Source organism: Astatotilapia calliptera, chromosome 8 (genome assembly GCF_964374335.1).
Source record: "Astatotilapia calliptera chromosome 8, fAstCal68.1, whole genome shotgun sequence".
NCBI lineage: Eukaryota > Metazoa > Chordata > Actinopteri > Cichliformes > Cichlidae > Astatotilapia > Astatotilapia calliptera.
Window position 1 is genome coordinate 12,999,325 of NC_137429.1, and position 13,357 is coordinate 13,012,681.

A 13,357-nucleotide genomic window follows, 5' to 3' on the forward strand; every position below is an offset into this window, starting at 1 on the left:
GTGGACATAGATGTAACGGAGCAGTCTGTATCTGCAGTGAATTTGGCTGTGTGGAACAATTGATTTTGCAAAACATTCGGACTCCGGTAGATGCATGAGAGAGGTACTTGAGGTCAGTATCTTGCACAAGGATATTTGGCATGTAGATTAAAGCATCCCATCACCAACCTGGTAGGTGACCTGCACTACAGCACCCTGACACTAACTAAATCAGATTTCAAGTTCATAACTTATCAAAGCAGTTGCCATTTGATGGCAACTCCTTTATTGACAGAAGACATCACATGTCAGTCTTACGGTTAATGAGCAAGGAATGTCAGGAGTGGGATTTGAACCCACGCCTCCAGGAGAGACTGCGACCTGAACGCAGCGCCTTAGACCGCTCGGCCATCCTGACACATTTGCACTTGTTGATACAGAATCCACATGACAGGCTAGCAGATCAAGACACCTTTACAACTGATCAGATTGGCAGACTATTACACCTCTTCTTTACCAACACATATTCAGCTGAGATTCAAGAAGTCACTTTGATGAGTGGTGAGACTTTTCTTCAACTATCTGATAAATGAACGTGACCAAGTTGCAGTACAGAAAGGAACTGACTTCTACTTCACATCTAAAGCACATTTGTGAGATTTGAGGTTTAGAGCTATGTATTTTTGCAGGCTGAGATCCAGTTGGTGAAGGAACTTGTAATGGATGTCTGTGAAGGTTCTGTCATCCAGGTCATTGTAGTCTAAGGAGCTTTGAAACTTCTTTAAACTTCTTTAAGTTGCTTGAAGACGTTTCACCTCTCATCCGAGAAATTTCTTCAGTTCTAGGGTCAAATGGTGGAGTGTCCCAGATTTAAGGCCTGTGGGAGTGTCTGCCCAAGAGGGACTATGGACCCTCTAATGATCCTCTCCCTAATGACACGAGCCAAAGTGTGAAAACGGGTGTAGGTCACAAGCAACCAAGGATTCGGGTGAGCTCATTGTGAAACCTAGCCCCAACCTATCATGTGATTTCCTGAGGTCAAATGGCCCAGGATGTGAGTGGGCGTTAAGGCTTCTGGGAAGGTATCTCAACACTGGATTATAGATGTCAGACAGTTGGTGCCCTATGTCACCACCTCTGTTCAAAGATGGTCATTCACAGTGGACATAGATGTAACGGAGCAGTCTGTATCTGCAGTGAATTTGGCTGTGTGGAACAATTGATTTTGCAAAACATTCGGACTCTGGTAGACGCATGAGAGAGGTACTTGGGGTCAGTATCTTGCACAAGGATATTTGGCATGTAGATTAAAGCATCCCCATCACCAACCTGGTAGGTGACCTGCACTACAGCACCCTGACACTAACTAAATCAGATTTCAAGTTCATAACTTATCAAAGCAGTTGCCATTTGATGGCAACTCCTTTATTGACAGAAGACATCACATGTCAGTCTTACGGTTAATGAGCAAGGAATGTCAGGAGTGGGATTTGAACCCACGCCTCCAGGAGAGACTGCGACCTGAACGCAGCGCCTTAGACCGCTCGGCCATCCTGACACATTTGCACTTGTTGATACAGAATCCACATGACAGGCTAGCAGATCAAGACACCTTTACAACTGATCAGATTGGCAGACTATTACACCTCTTCTTTACCAACACATATTCAGCTGAGATTCAAGAAGTCACTTTGATGAGTGGTGAGACTTTTCTTCAACTATCTGATAAATGAACGTGACCAAGTTGCAGTACAGAAAGGAACTGACTTCTACTTCACATCTAAAGCACATTTGTGAGATTTGAGGTTTAGAGCTATGTATTTTTGCAGGCTGAGATCCAGTTGGTGAAGGAACTTGTAATGGATGTCTGTGAAGGTTCTGTCATCCAGGTCATTGTAGTCTAAGGAGCTTTGAAACTTCTTTAAACTTCTTTAAGTTGCTTGAAGACGTTTCACCTCTCATCCGAGAAATTTCTTCAGTTCTAGGGTCAAATGGTGGAGTGTCCCAGATTTAAGGCCTGTGGGAGTGTCTGCCCAAGAGGGACTATGGACCCTCTAATGATCCTCTCCCTAATGACACGAGCCAAAGTGTGAAAACGGGTGTAGGTCACAAGCAACCAAGGATTCGGGTGAGCTCATTGTGAAACCTAGCCCCAACCTATCATGTGATTTCCTGAGGTCAAATGGCCCAGGATGTGAGTGGGCGTTAAGGCTTCTGGGAAGGTATCTCAACACTGGATTATAGATGTCAGACAGTTGGTGCCCTATGTCACCACCTCTGTTCAAAGATGGTCATTCACAGTGGACATAGATGTAACGGAGCAGTCTGTATCTGCAGTGAATTTGGCTGTGTGGAACAATTGATTTTGCAAAACATTCGGACTCTGGTAGACGCATGAGAGAGGTACTTGGGGTCAGTATCTTGCACAAGGATATTTGGCATGTAGATTAAAGCATCCCCATCACCAACCTGGTAGGTGACCTGCACTACAGCACCCTGACACTAACTAAATCAGATTTCAAGTTCATAACTTATCAAAGCAGTTGCCATTTGATGGCAACTCCTTTATTGACAGAAGACATCACATGTCAGTCTTACGGTTAATGAGCAAGGAATGTCAGGAGTGGGATTTGAACCCACGCCTCCAGGAGAGACTGCGACCTGAACGCAGCGCCTTAGACCGCTCGGCCATCCTGACACATTTGCACTTGTTGATACAGAATCCACATGACAGGCTAGCAGATCAAGACACCTTTACAACTGATCAGATTGGCAGACTATTACACCTCTTCTTTACCAACACATATTCAGCTGAGATTCAAGAAGTCACTTTGATGAGTGGTGAGACTTTTCTTCAACTATCTGATAAATGAACGTGACCAAGTTGCAGTACAGAAAGGAACTGACTTCTACTTCACATCTAAAGCACATTTGTGAGATTTGAGGTTTAGAGCTATGTATTTTTGCAGGCTGAGATCCAGTTGGTGAAGGAACTTGTAATGGATGTCTGTGAAGGTTCTGTCATCCAGGTCATTGTAGTCTAAGGAGCTTTGAAACTTCTTTAAACTTCTTTAAGTTGCTTGAAGACGTTTCACCTCTCATCCGAGAAATTTCTTCAGTTCTAGGGTCAAATGGTGGAGTGTCCCAGATTTAAGGCCTGTGGGAGTGTCTGCCCAAGAGGGACTATGGACCCTCTAATGATCCTCTCCCTAATGACACGAGCCAAAGTGTGAAAACGGGTGTAGGTCACAAGCAACCAAGGATTCGGGTGAGCTCATTGTGAAACCTAGCCCCAACCTATCATGTGATTTCCTGAGGTCAAATGGCCCAGGATGTGAGTGGGCGTTAAGGCTTCTGGGAAGGTATCTCAACACTGGATTATAGATGTCAGACAGTTGGTGCCCTATGTCACCACCTCTGTTCAAAGATGGTCATTCACAGTGGACATAGATGTAACGGAGCAGTCTGTATCTGCAGTGAATTTGGCTGTGTGGAACAATTGATTTTGCAAAACATTCGGACTCTGGTAGACGCATGAGAGAGGTACTTGGGGTCAGTATCTTGCACAAGGATATTTGGCATGTAGATTAAAGCATCCCCATCACCAACCTGGTAGGTGACCTGCACTACAGCACCCTGACACTAACTAAATCAGATTTCAAGTTCATAACTTATCAAAGCAGTTGCCATTTGATGGCAACTCCTTTATTGACAGAAGACATCACATGTCAGTCTTACGGTTAATGAGCAAGGAATGTCAGGAGTGGGATTTGAACCCACGCCTCCAGGAGAGACTGCGACCTGAACGCAGCGCCTTAGACCGCTCGGCCATCCTGACACATTTGCACTTGTTGATACAGAATCCACATGACAGGCTAGCAGATCAAGACACCTTTACAACTGATCAGATTGGCAGACTATTACACCTCTTCTTTACCAACACATATTCAGCTGAGATTCAAGAAGTCACTTTGATGAGTGGTGAGACTTTTCTTCAACTATCTGATAAATGAACGTGACCAAGTTGCAGTACAGAAAGGAACTGACTTCTACTTCACATCTAAAGCACATTTGTGAGATTTGAGGTTTAGAGCTATGTATTTTTGCAGGCTGAGATCCAGTTGGTGAAGGAACTTGTAATGGATGTCTGTGAAGGTTCTGTCATCCAGGTCATTGTAGTCTAAGGAGCTTGGAAACTTCTTTAAACTTCTTTAAGTTGCTTGAAGACGTTTCACCTCTCATCCGAGAAATTTCTTCAGTTCTAGGGTCAAATGGTGGAGTGTCCCAGATTTAAGGCCTGTGGGAGTGTCTGCCCAAGAGGGACTATGGACCCTCTAATGATCCTCTCCCTAATGACACGAGCCAAAGTGTGAAAACGGGTGTAGGTCACAAGCAACCAAGGATTCGGGTGAGCTCATTGTGAAACCTAGCCCCAACCTATCATGTGATTTCCTGAGGTCAAATGGCCCAAGATGTGAGTGGGCGTTACGGCTTCTGGGAAGGTATCTCAACACTGGATTATAGATGTCAGACAGTTGGTGCCCTATGTCACCACCTCTGTTCAAAGATGGTCATTCACAGTGGACATAGATGTAACGGAGCAGTCTGTATCTGCAGTGAATTTGGCTGTGTGGAACAATTGATTTTGCAAAACATTCGGACTCCGGTAGATGCATGAGAGAGGTACTTGAGGTCAGTATCTTGCACAAGGATATTTGGCATGTAGATTAAAGCATCCCCATCACCAACCTGGTAGGTGACCTGCACTACAGAAACCCTGACACTAACTAAATCAGATTTCAAGTTCATAACTTATCAAAGCAGTTGCCATTTGGTGGCAACTCCTTTATTGACAGAAGACATGACATATCATGTCAGTCTTACGGTTAATGAGCAAGGAATGTCAGGAGTGGGATTTGAACCCACGCCTCCAGGAGAGACTGCGACCTGAACGCAGCGCCTTAGACCGCTCGGCCATCCTGACACATTTGCACTTGTTGATACAGAATCCACATGACAGGCTAGCAGATCAAGACACCTTTACAACTGATCAGATTGGCAGACTATTACACCTCTTCTTTACCAACACATATTCAGCTGAGATTCAAGAAGTCACTTTGATGAGTGGTGAGACTTTTCTTCAACTATCTGATAAATGAACGTGACCAAGTTGCAGTACAGAAAGGAACTGACTTCTACTTCACATCTAAAGCACATTTGTGAGATTTGAGGTTTAGAGCTATGTATTTTTGCAGGCTGAGATCCAGTTGGTGAAGGAACTTGTAATGGATGTCTGTGAAGGTTCTGTCATCCAGGTCATTGTAGTCTAAGGAGCTTGGAAACTTCTTTAAACTTCTTTAAGTTGCTTGAAGACGTTTCACCTCTCATCCGAGAAATTTCTTCAGTTCTAGGGTCAAATGGTGGAGTGTCTCAGATTTAAGGCCTGTGGGAGTGTCTGCCCAAGAGAGACTATGGACCCTCTAATGATCCTCTCCCTAATGACACGAGCCAAAGTGTGAAAACGGGTGTAGGTCACAAGCAACCAAGGATTCGGGTGAGCTCATTGTGAAACCTAGCCCCAACCTATCATGTGATTTCCTGAGGTCAAATGGCCCAAGATGTGAGTGGGCGTTAAGGCTTCTGGGAAGGTATCTCAACACTGGATTATAGATGTCAGACAGTTGGTGCCCTATGCCACCACCTCTGTTCAAAGATGGTCATTCACAGTGGACATAGATGTAACGGAGCAGTCTGTATCTGCAGTGAATTTGGCTGTGTGGAACAATTGATTTTGCAAAACATTCGGACTCCGGTAGACGCATGAGAGAGGTACTTGAGGTCAGTATCTTGCACAAGGATATTTGGCATGTAGATTAAAGCATCCCCATCACCAACCTGGTAGGTGACCTGCACTACAGAAACCCTGACACTAACTAAATCAGATTTCAAGTTCATAACTTATCAAAGCAGTTGCCATTTGGTGGCAACTCCTTTATTGACAGAAGACATGACATATCATGTCAGTCTTACGGTTAATGAGCAAGGAATGTCAGGAGTGGGATTTGAACCCACGCCTCCAGGAGAGACTGCGACCTGAACGCAGCGCCTTAGACCGCTCGGCCATCCTGACACATTTGCACTTGTTGATACAGAATCCACATGACAGGCTAGCAGATCAAGACACCTTTACAACTGATCAGATTGGCAGACTATTACACCTCTTCTTTACCAACACATATTCAGCTGAGATTCAAGAAGTCACTTTGATGAGTGGTGAGACTTTTCTTCAACTATCTGATAAATGAACGTGACCAAGTTGCAGTACAGAAAGGAACTGACTTCTACTTCACATCTAAAGCACATTTGTGAGATTTGAGGTTTAGAGCTATGTATTTTTGCAGGCTGAGATCCAGTTGGTGAAGGAACTTGTAATGGATGTCTGTGAAGGTTCTGTCATCCAGGTCATTGTAGTCTAAGGAGCTTTGAAACTTCTTTAAACTTCTTTAAGTTGCTTGAAGACGTTTCACCTCTCATCCGAGAAATTTCTTCAGTTCTAGGGTCAAATGGTGGAGTGTCCCAGATTTAAGGCCTGTGGGAGTGTCTGCCCAAGAGGGACTATGGACCCTCTAATGATCCTCTCCCTAATGACACGAGCCAAAGTGTGAAAACGGGTGTAGGTCACAAGCAACCAAGGATTCGGGTGAGCTCATTGTGAAACCTAGCCCCAACCTATCATGTGATTTCCTGAGGTCAAATGGCCCAAGATGTGAGTGGGCGTTACGGCTTCTGGGAAGGTATCTCAACACTGGATTATAGATGTCAGACAGTTGGTGCCCTATGTCACCACCTCTGTTCAAAGATGGTCATTCACAGTGGACATAGATGTAACGGAGCAGTCTGTATCTGCAGTGAATTTGGCTGTGTGGAACAATTGATTTTGCAAAACATTCGGACTCCGGTAGACGCATGAGAGAGGTACTTGAGGTCAGTATCTTGCACAAGGATATTTGGCATGTAGATTAAAGCATCCCCATCACCAACCTGGTAGGTGACCTGCACTACAGAAACCCTGACACTAACTAAATCAGATTTCAAGTTCATAACTTATCAAAGCAGTTGCCATTTGGTGGCAACTCCTTTATTGACAGAAGACATGACATATCATGTCAGTCTTACGGTTAATGAGCAAGGAATGTCAGGAGTGGGATTTGAACCCACGCCTCCAGGAGAGACTGCGACCTGAACGCAGCGCCTTAGACCGCTCGGCCATCCTGACACATTTGCACTTGTTGATACAGAATCCACATGACAGGCTAGCAGATCAAGACACCTTTACAACTGATCAGATTGGCAGACTATTACACCTCTTCTTTACCAACACATATTCAGCTGAGATTCAAGAAGTCACTTTGATGAGTGGTGAGACTTTTCTTCAACTATCTGATAAATGAACGTGACCAAGTTGCAGTACAGAAAGGAACTGACTTCTACTTCACATCTAAAGCACATTTGTGAGATTTGAGGTTTAGAGCTATGTATTTTTGCAGGCTGAGATCCAGTTGGTGAAGGAACTTGTAATGGATGTCTGTGAAGGTTCTGTCATCCAGGTCATTGTAGTCTAAGGAGCTTGGAAACTTCTTTAAACTTCTTTAAGTTGCTTGAAGACGTTTCACCTCTCATCCGAGAAATTTCTTCAGTTCTAGGGTCAAATGGTGGAGTGTCTCAGATTTAAGGCCTGTGGGAGTGTCTGCCCAAGAGAGACTATGGACCCTCTAATGATCCTCTCCCTAATGACACGAGCCAAAGTGTGAAAACGGGTGTAGGTCACAAGCAACCAAGGATTCGGGTGAGCTCATTGTGAAACCTAGCCCCAACCTATCATGTGATTTCCTGAGGTCAAATGGCCCAAGATGTGAGTGGGCGTTAAGGCTTCTGGGAAGGTATCTCAACACTGGATTATAGATGTCACACAGTTGGTGCCCTATGCCACCACCTCTGTTCAAAGATGGTCATTCACAGTGGACATAGATGTAACGGAGCAGTCTGTATCTGCAGTGAATTTGGCTGTGTGGAACAATTGATTTTGCAAAACATTCGGACTCCGGTAGATGCATGAGAGAGGTACTTGAGGTCAGTATCTTGCACAAGGATATTTGGCATGTAGATTAAAGCATCCCATCACCAACCTGGTAGGTGACCTGCACTACAGCACCCTGACACTAACTAAATCAGATTTCAAGTTCATAACTTATCAAAGCAGTTGCCATTTGATGGCAACTCCTTTATTGACAGAAGACATCACATGTCAGTCTTACGGTTAATGAGCAAGGAATGTCAGGAGTGGGATTTGAACCCACGCCTCCAGGAGAGACTGCGACCTGAACGCAGCGCCTTAGACCGCTCGGCCATCCTGACACATTTGCACTTGTTGATACAGAATCCACATGACAGGCTAGCAGATCAAGACACCTTTACAACTGATCAGATTGGCAGACTATTACACCTCTTCTTTACCAACACATATTCAGCTGAGATTCAAGAAGTCACTTTGATGAGTGGTGAGACTTTTCTTCAACTATCTGATAAATGAACGTGACCAAGTTGCAGTACAGAAAGGAACTGACTTCTACTTCACATCTAAAGCACATTTGTGAGATTTGAGGTTTAGAGCTATGTATTTTTGCAGGCTGAGATCCAGTTGGTGAAGGAACTTGTAATGGATGTCTGTGAAGGTTCTGTCATCCAGGTCATTGTAGTCTAAGGAGCTTGGAAACTTCTTTAAACTTCTTTAAGTTGCTTGAAGACGTTTCACCTCTCATCCGAGAAATTTCTTCAGTTCTAGGGTCAAATGGTGGAGTGTCTCAGATTTAAGGCCTGTGGGAGTGTCTGCCCAAGAGAGACTATGGACCCTCTAATGATCCTCTCCCTAATGACACGAGCCAAAGTGTGAAAACGGGTGTAGGTCACAAGCAACCAAGGATTCGGGTGAGCTCATTGTGAAACCTAGCCCCAACCTATCATGTGATTTCCTGAGGTCAAATGGCCCAAGATGTGAGTGGGCGTTACGGCTTCTGGGAAGGTATCTCAACACTGGATTATAGATGTCAGACAGTTGGTGCCCTATGCCACCACCTCTGTTCAAAGATGGTCATTCACAGTGGACATAGATGTAACGGAGCAGTCTGTATCTGCAGTGAATTTGGCTGTGTGGAACAATTGATTTTGCAAAACATTCGGACTCCGGTAGACGCATGAGAGAGGTACTTGAGGTCAGTATCTTGCACAAGGATATTTGGCATGTAGATTAAAGCATCCCCATCACCAACCTGGTAGGTGACCTGCACTACAGAAACCCTGACACTAACTAAATCAGATTTCAAGTTCATAACTTATCAAAGCAGTTGCCATTTGGTGGCAACTCCTTTATTGACAGAAGACATGACATATCATGTCAGTCTTACGGTTAATGAGCAAGGAATGTCAGGAGTGGGATTTGAACCCACGCCTCCAGGAGAGACTGCGACCTGAACGCAGCGCCTTAGACCGCTCGGCCATCCTGACACATTTGCACTTGTTGATACAGAATCCACATGACAGGCTAGCAGATCAAGACACCTTTACAACTGATCAGATTGGCAGACTATTACACCTCTTCTTTACCAACACATATTCAGCTGAGATTCAAGAAGTCACTTTGATGAGTGGTGAGACTTTTCTTCAACTATCTGATAAATGAACGTGACCAAGTTGCAGTACAGAAAGGAACTGACTTCTACTTCACATCTAAAGCACATTTGTGAGATTTGAGGTTTAGAGCTATGTATTTTTGCAGGCTGAGATCCAGTTGGTGAAGGAACTTGTAATGGATGTCTGTGAAGGTTCTGTCATCCAGGTCATTGTAGTCTAAGGAGCTTGGAAACTTCTTTAAACTTCTTTAAGTTGCTTGAAGACGTTTCACCTCTCATCCGAGAAATTTCTTCAGTTCTAGGGTCAAATGGTGGAGTGTCTCAGATTTAAGGCCTGTGGGAGTGTCTGCCCAAGAGAGACTATGGACCCTCTAATGATCCTCTCCCTAATGACACGAGCCAAAGTGTGAAAACGGGTGTAGGTCACAAGCAACCAAGGATTCGGGTGAGCTCATTGTGAAACCTAGCCCCAACCTATCATGTGATTTCCTGAGGTCAAATGGCCCAAGATGTGAGTGGGCGTTAAGGCTTCTGGGAAGGTATCTCAACACTGGATTATAGATGTCAGACAGTTGGTGCCCTATGTCACCACCTCTGTTCAAAGATGGTCATTCACAGTGGACATAGATGTAACGGAGCAGTCTGTATCTGCAGTGAATTTGGCTGTGTGGAACAATTGATTTTGCAAAACATTCGGACTCCGGTAGATGCATGAGAGAGGTACTTGAGGTCAGTATCTTGCACAAGGATATTTGGCATGTAGATTAAAGCATCCCATCACCAACCTGGTAGGTGACCTGCACTACAGCACCCCCGACACTAACTAAATCAGATTTCAAGTTCATAACTTATCAAAGCAGTTGCCATTTGGTGGCAACTCCTTTATTGACAGAAGACATGACATATCATGTCAATCTTACGGTTAATGAGCAAAGAATGTCAGGAGTGTTATTTGAACCCACGCCTCCAGGAGAGACTGCGACCTGAACGCAGCGCCTTAGACTGCTCGGCCATCCTGACACATTTGCACTTGTTGATACAGAATCCACATGACAGGCTAGCAGATCAATACACCTTTACAACTGATCAGATTGGCAGACTATTACACCTCTTCTTTACCAACACATATTCAGCTGAGATTCAAGAAGTCACTTTGATGAGTGGTGAGACTTTTCTTCAACTATCTGATAAATGAACGTGACCAAGTTGCAGTACAGAAAGGAACTGACTTCTACTTCACATCTAAAGCACATTTGTGAGATTTGAGGTTTAGAGCTATGTATTTTTGCAGGCTGAGATCCAGTTGGTGAAGGAACTTGTAATGGATGTCTGTGAAGGTTCTGTCATCCAGGTCATTGTAGTCTAAGGAGCTTGGAAACTTCTTTAAACTTCTTTAAGTTGCTTGAAGACGTTTCACCTCTCATCCGAGAAATTTCTTCAGTTCTAGGGTCAAATGGTGGAGTGTCTCAGATTTAAGGCCTGTGGGAGTGTCTGCCCAAGAGAGACTATGGACCCTCTAATGATCCTCTCCCTAATGACACGAGCCAAAGTGTGAAAACGGGTGTAGGTCACAAGCAACCAAGGATTCGGGTGAGCTCATTGTGAAACCTAGCCCCAACCTATCATGTGATTTCCTGAGGTCAAATGGCCCAAGATGTGAGTGGGCGTTAAGGCTTCTGGGAAGGTATCTCAACACTGGATTATAGATGTCACACAGTTGGTGCCCTATGCCACCACCTCTGTTCAAAGATGGTCATTCACAGTGGACATAGATGTAACGGAGCAGTCTGTATCTGCAGTGAATTTGGCTGTGTGGAACAATTGATTTTGCAAAACATTCGGACTCCGGTAGACGCATGAGAGAGGTACTTGAGGTCAGTATCTTGCACAAGGATATTTGGCATGTAGATTAAAGCATCCCATCACCAACCTGGTAGGTGACCTGCACTACAGAAACCCTGACACTAACTAAATCAGATTTCAAGTTCATAACTTATCAAAGCAGTTGCCATTTGGTGGCAACTCCTTTATTGACAGAAGACATGACATATCATGTCAGTCTTACGGTTAATGAGCAAGGAATGTCAGGAGTGGGATTTGAACCCACGCCTCCAGGAGAGACTGCGACCTGAACGCAGCGCCTTAGACCGCTCGGCCATCCTGACACATTTGCACTTGTTGATACAGAATCCACATGACAGGCTAGCAGATCAAGACACCTTTACAACTGATCAGATTGGCAGACTATTACACCTCTTCTTTACCAACACATATTCAGCTGAGATTCAAGAAGTCACTTTGATGAGTGGTGAGACTTTTCTTCAACTATCTGATAAATGAACGTGACCAAGTTGCAGTACAGAAAGGAACTGACTTCTACTTCACATCTAAAGCACATTTGTGAGATTTGAGGTTTAGAGCTATGTATTTTTGCAGGCTGAGATCCAGTTGGTGAAGGAACTTGTAATGGATGTCTGTGAAGGTTCTGTCATCCAGGTCATTGTAGTCTAAGGAGCTTGGAAACTTCTTTAAACTTCTTTAAGTTGCTTGAAGACGTTTCACCTCTCATCCGAGAAATTTCTTCAGTTCTAGGGTCAAATGGTGGAGTGTCCCAGATTTAAGGCCTGTGGGAGTGTCTGCCCAAGAGGGACTATGGACCCTCTAATGATCCTCTCCCTAATGACACGAGCCAAAGTGTGAAAACGGGTGTAGGTCACAAGCAACCAAGGATTCGGGTGAGCTCATTGTGAAACCTAGCCCCAACCTATCATGTGATTTCCTGAGGTCAAATGGCCCAAGATGTGAGTGGGCGTTACGGCTTCTGGGAAGGTATCTCAACACTGGATTATAGATGTCAGACAGTTGGTGCCCTATGTCACCACCTCTGTTCAAAGATGGTCATTCACAGTGGACATAGATGTAACGGAGCAGTCTGTATCTGCAGTGAATTTGGCTGTGTGGAACAATTGATTTTGCAAAACATTCGGACTCCGGTAGATGCATGAGAGAGGTACTTGAGGTCAGTATCTTGCACAAGGATATTTGGCATGTAGATTAAAGCATCCCATCACCAACCTGGTAGGTGACCTGCACTACAGCACCCCCGACACTAACTAAATCAGATTTCAAGTTCATAACTTATCAAAGCAGTTGCCATTTGGTGGCAACTCCTTTATTGACAGAAGACATGACATATCATGTCAATCTTACGGTTAATGAGCAAAGAATGTCAGGAGTGTTATTTGAACCCACGCCTCCAGGAGAGACTGCGACCTGAACGCAGCGCCTTAGACTGCTCGGCCATCCTGACACATTTGCACTTGTTGATACAGAATCCACATGACAGGCTAGCAGATCAATACACCTTTACAACTGATCAGATTGGCAGACTATTACACCTCTTCTTTACCAACACATATTCAGCTGAGATTCAAGAAGTCACTTTGATGAGTGGTGAGACTTTTCTTCAACTATCTGATAAATGAACGTGACCAAGTTGCAGTACAGAAAGGAACTGACTTCTACTTCACATCTAAAGCACATTTGTGAGATTTGAGGTTTAGAGCTATGTATTTTTGCAGGCTGAGATCCAGTTGGTGAAGGAACTTGTAATGGATGTCTGTGAAGGTTCTGTCATCCAGGTCATTGTAGTCTAAGGAGCTTGGAAACTTCTTTAAACTTCTTTAAGTTGC

General features: G+C 44.3%; 10 non-coding genes across 10 annotated transcripts; all 10 read right to left on the reverse strand.

The window, feature by feature from the left end:
• Positions 1–314: 314 nt before the first annotated feature.
• Positions 315–397, reverse strand: trnal-cag (transfer RNA leucine (anticodon CAG)). The gene has a single exon. It is a non-coding gene; the product is annotated as a tRNA-Leu (tRNA).
• A 1,057-nt stretch (positions 398–1,454) lies between these two features.
• trnal-cag (transfer RNA leucine (anticodon CAG)) lies at positions 1,455–1,537 on the reverse strand. Its single transcript has one exon. It is a non-coding gene; the product is annotated as a tRNA-Leu (tRNA).
• Positions 1,538–2,594: 1,057 nt separating this feature from the next.
• trnal-cag (transfer RNA leucine (anticodon CAG)) lies at positions 2,595–2,677 on the reverse strand. Its single transcript has one exon. It is a non-coding gene; the product is annotated as a tRNA-Leu (tRNA).
• Positions 2,678–3,734: 1,057 nt separating this feature from the next.
• Positions 3,735–3,817, reverse strand: trnal-cag (transfer RNA leucine (anticodon CAG)). Its single transcript has one exon. It is a non-coding gene; the product is annotated as a tRNA-Leu (tRNA).
• Positions 3,818–4,880: 1,063 nt separating this feature from the next.
• trnal-cag (transfer RNA leucine (anticodon CAG)) lies at positions 4,881–4,963 on the reverse strand. The gene has a single exon. It is a non-coding gene; the product is annotated as a tRNA-Leu (tRNA).
• A 1,063-nt stretch (positions 4,964–6,026) lies between these two features.
• On the reverse strand, positions 6,027–6,109 carry trnal-cag (transfer RNA leucine (anticodon CAG)). Its single transcript has one exon. It is a non-coding gene; the product is annotated as a tRNA-Leu (tRNA).
• A 1,063-nt stretch (positions 6,110–7,172) lies between these two features.
• On the reverse strand, positions 7,173–7,255 carry trnal-cag (transfer RNA leucine (anticodon CAG)). The gene has a single exon. It is a non-coding gene; the product is annotated as a tRNA-Leu (tRNA).
• Positions 7,256–8,311: 1,056 nt separating this feature from the next.
• On the reverse strand, positions 8,312–8,394 carry trnal-cag (transfer RNA leucine (anticodon CAG)). Its single transcript has one exon. It is a non-coding gene; the product is annotated as a tRNA-Leu (tRNA).
• A 1,063-nt stretch (positions 8,395–9,457) lies between these two features.
• trnal-cag (transfer RNA leucine (anticodon CAG)) lies at positions 9,458–9,540 on the reverse strand. The gene has a single exon. It is a non-coding gene; the product is annotated as a tRNA-Leu (tRNA).
• Positions 9,541–11,747: 2,207 nt separating this feature from the next.
• Positions 11,748–11,830, reverse strand: trnal-cag (transfer RNA leucine (anticodon CAG)). The gene has a single exon. It is a non-coding gene; the product is annotated as a tRNA-Leu (tRNA).
• Positions 11,831–13,357: the final 1,527 nt, after the last annotated feature.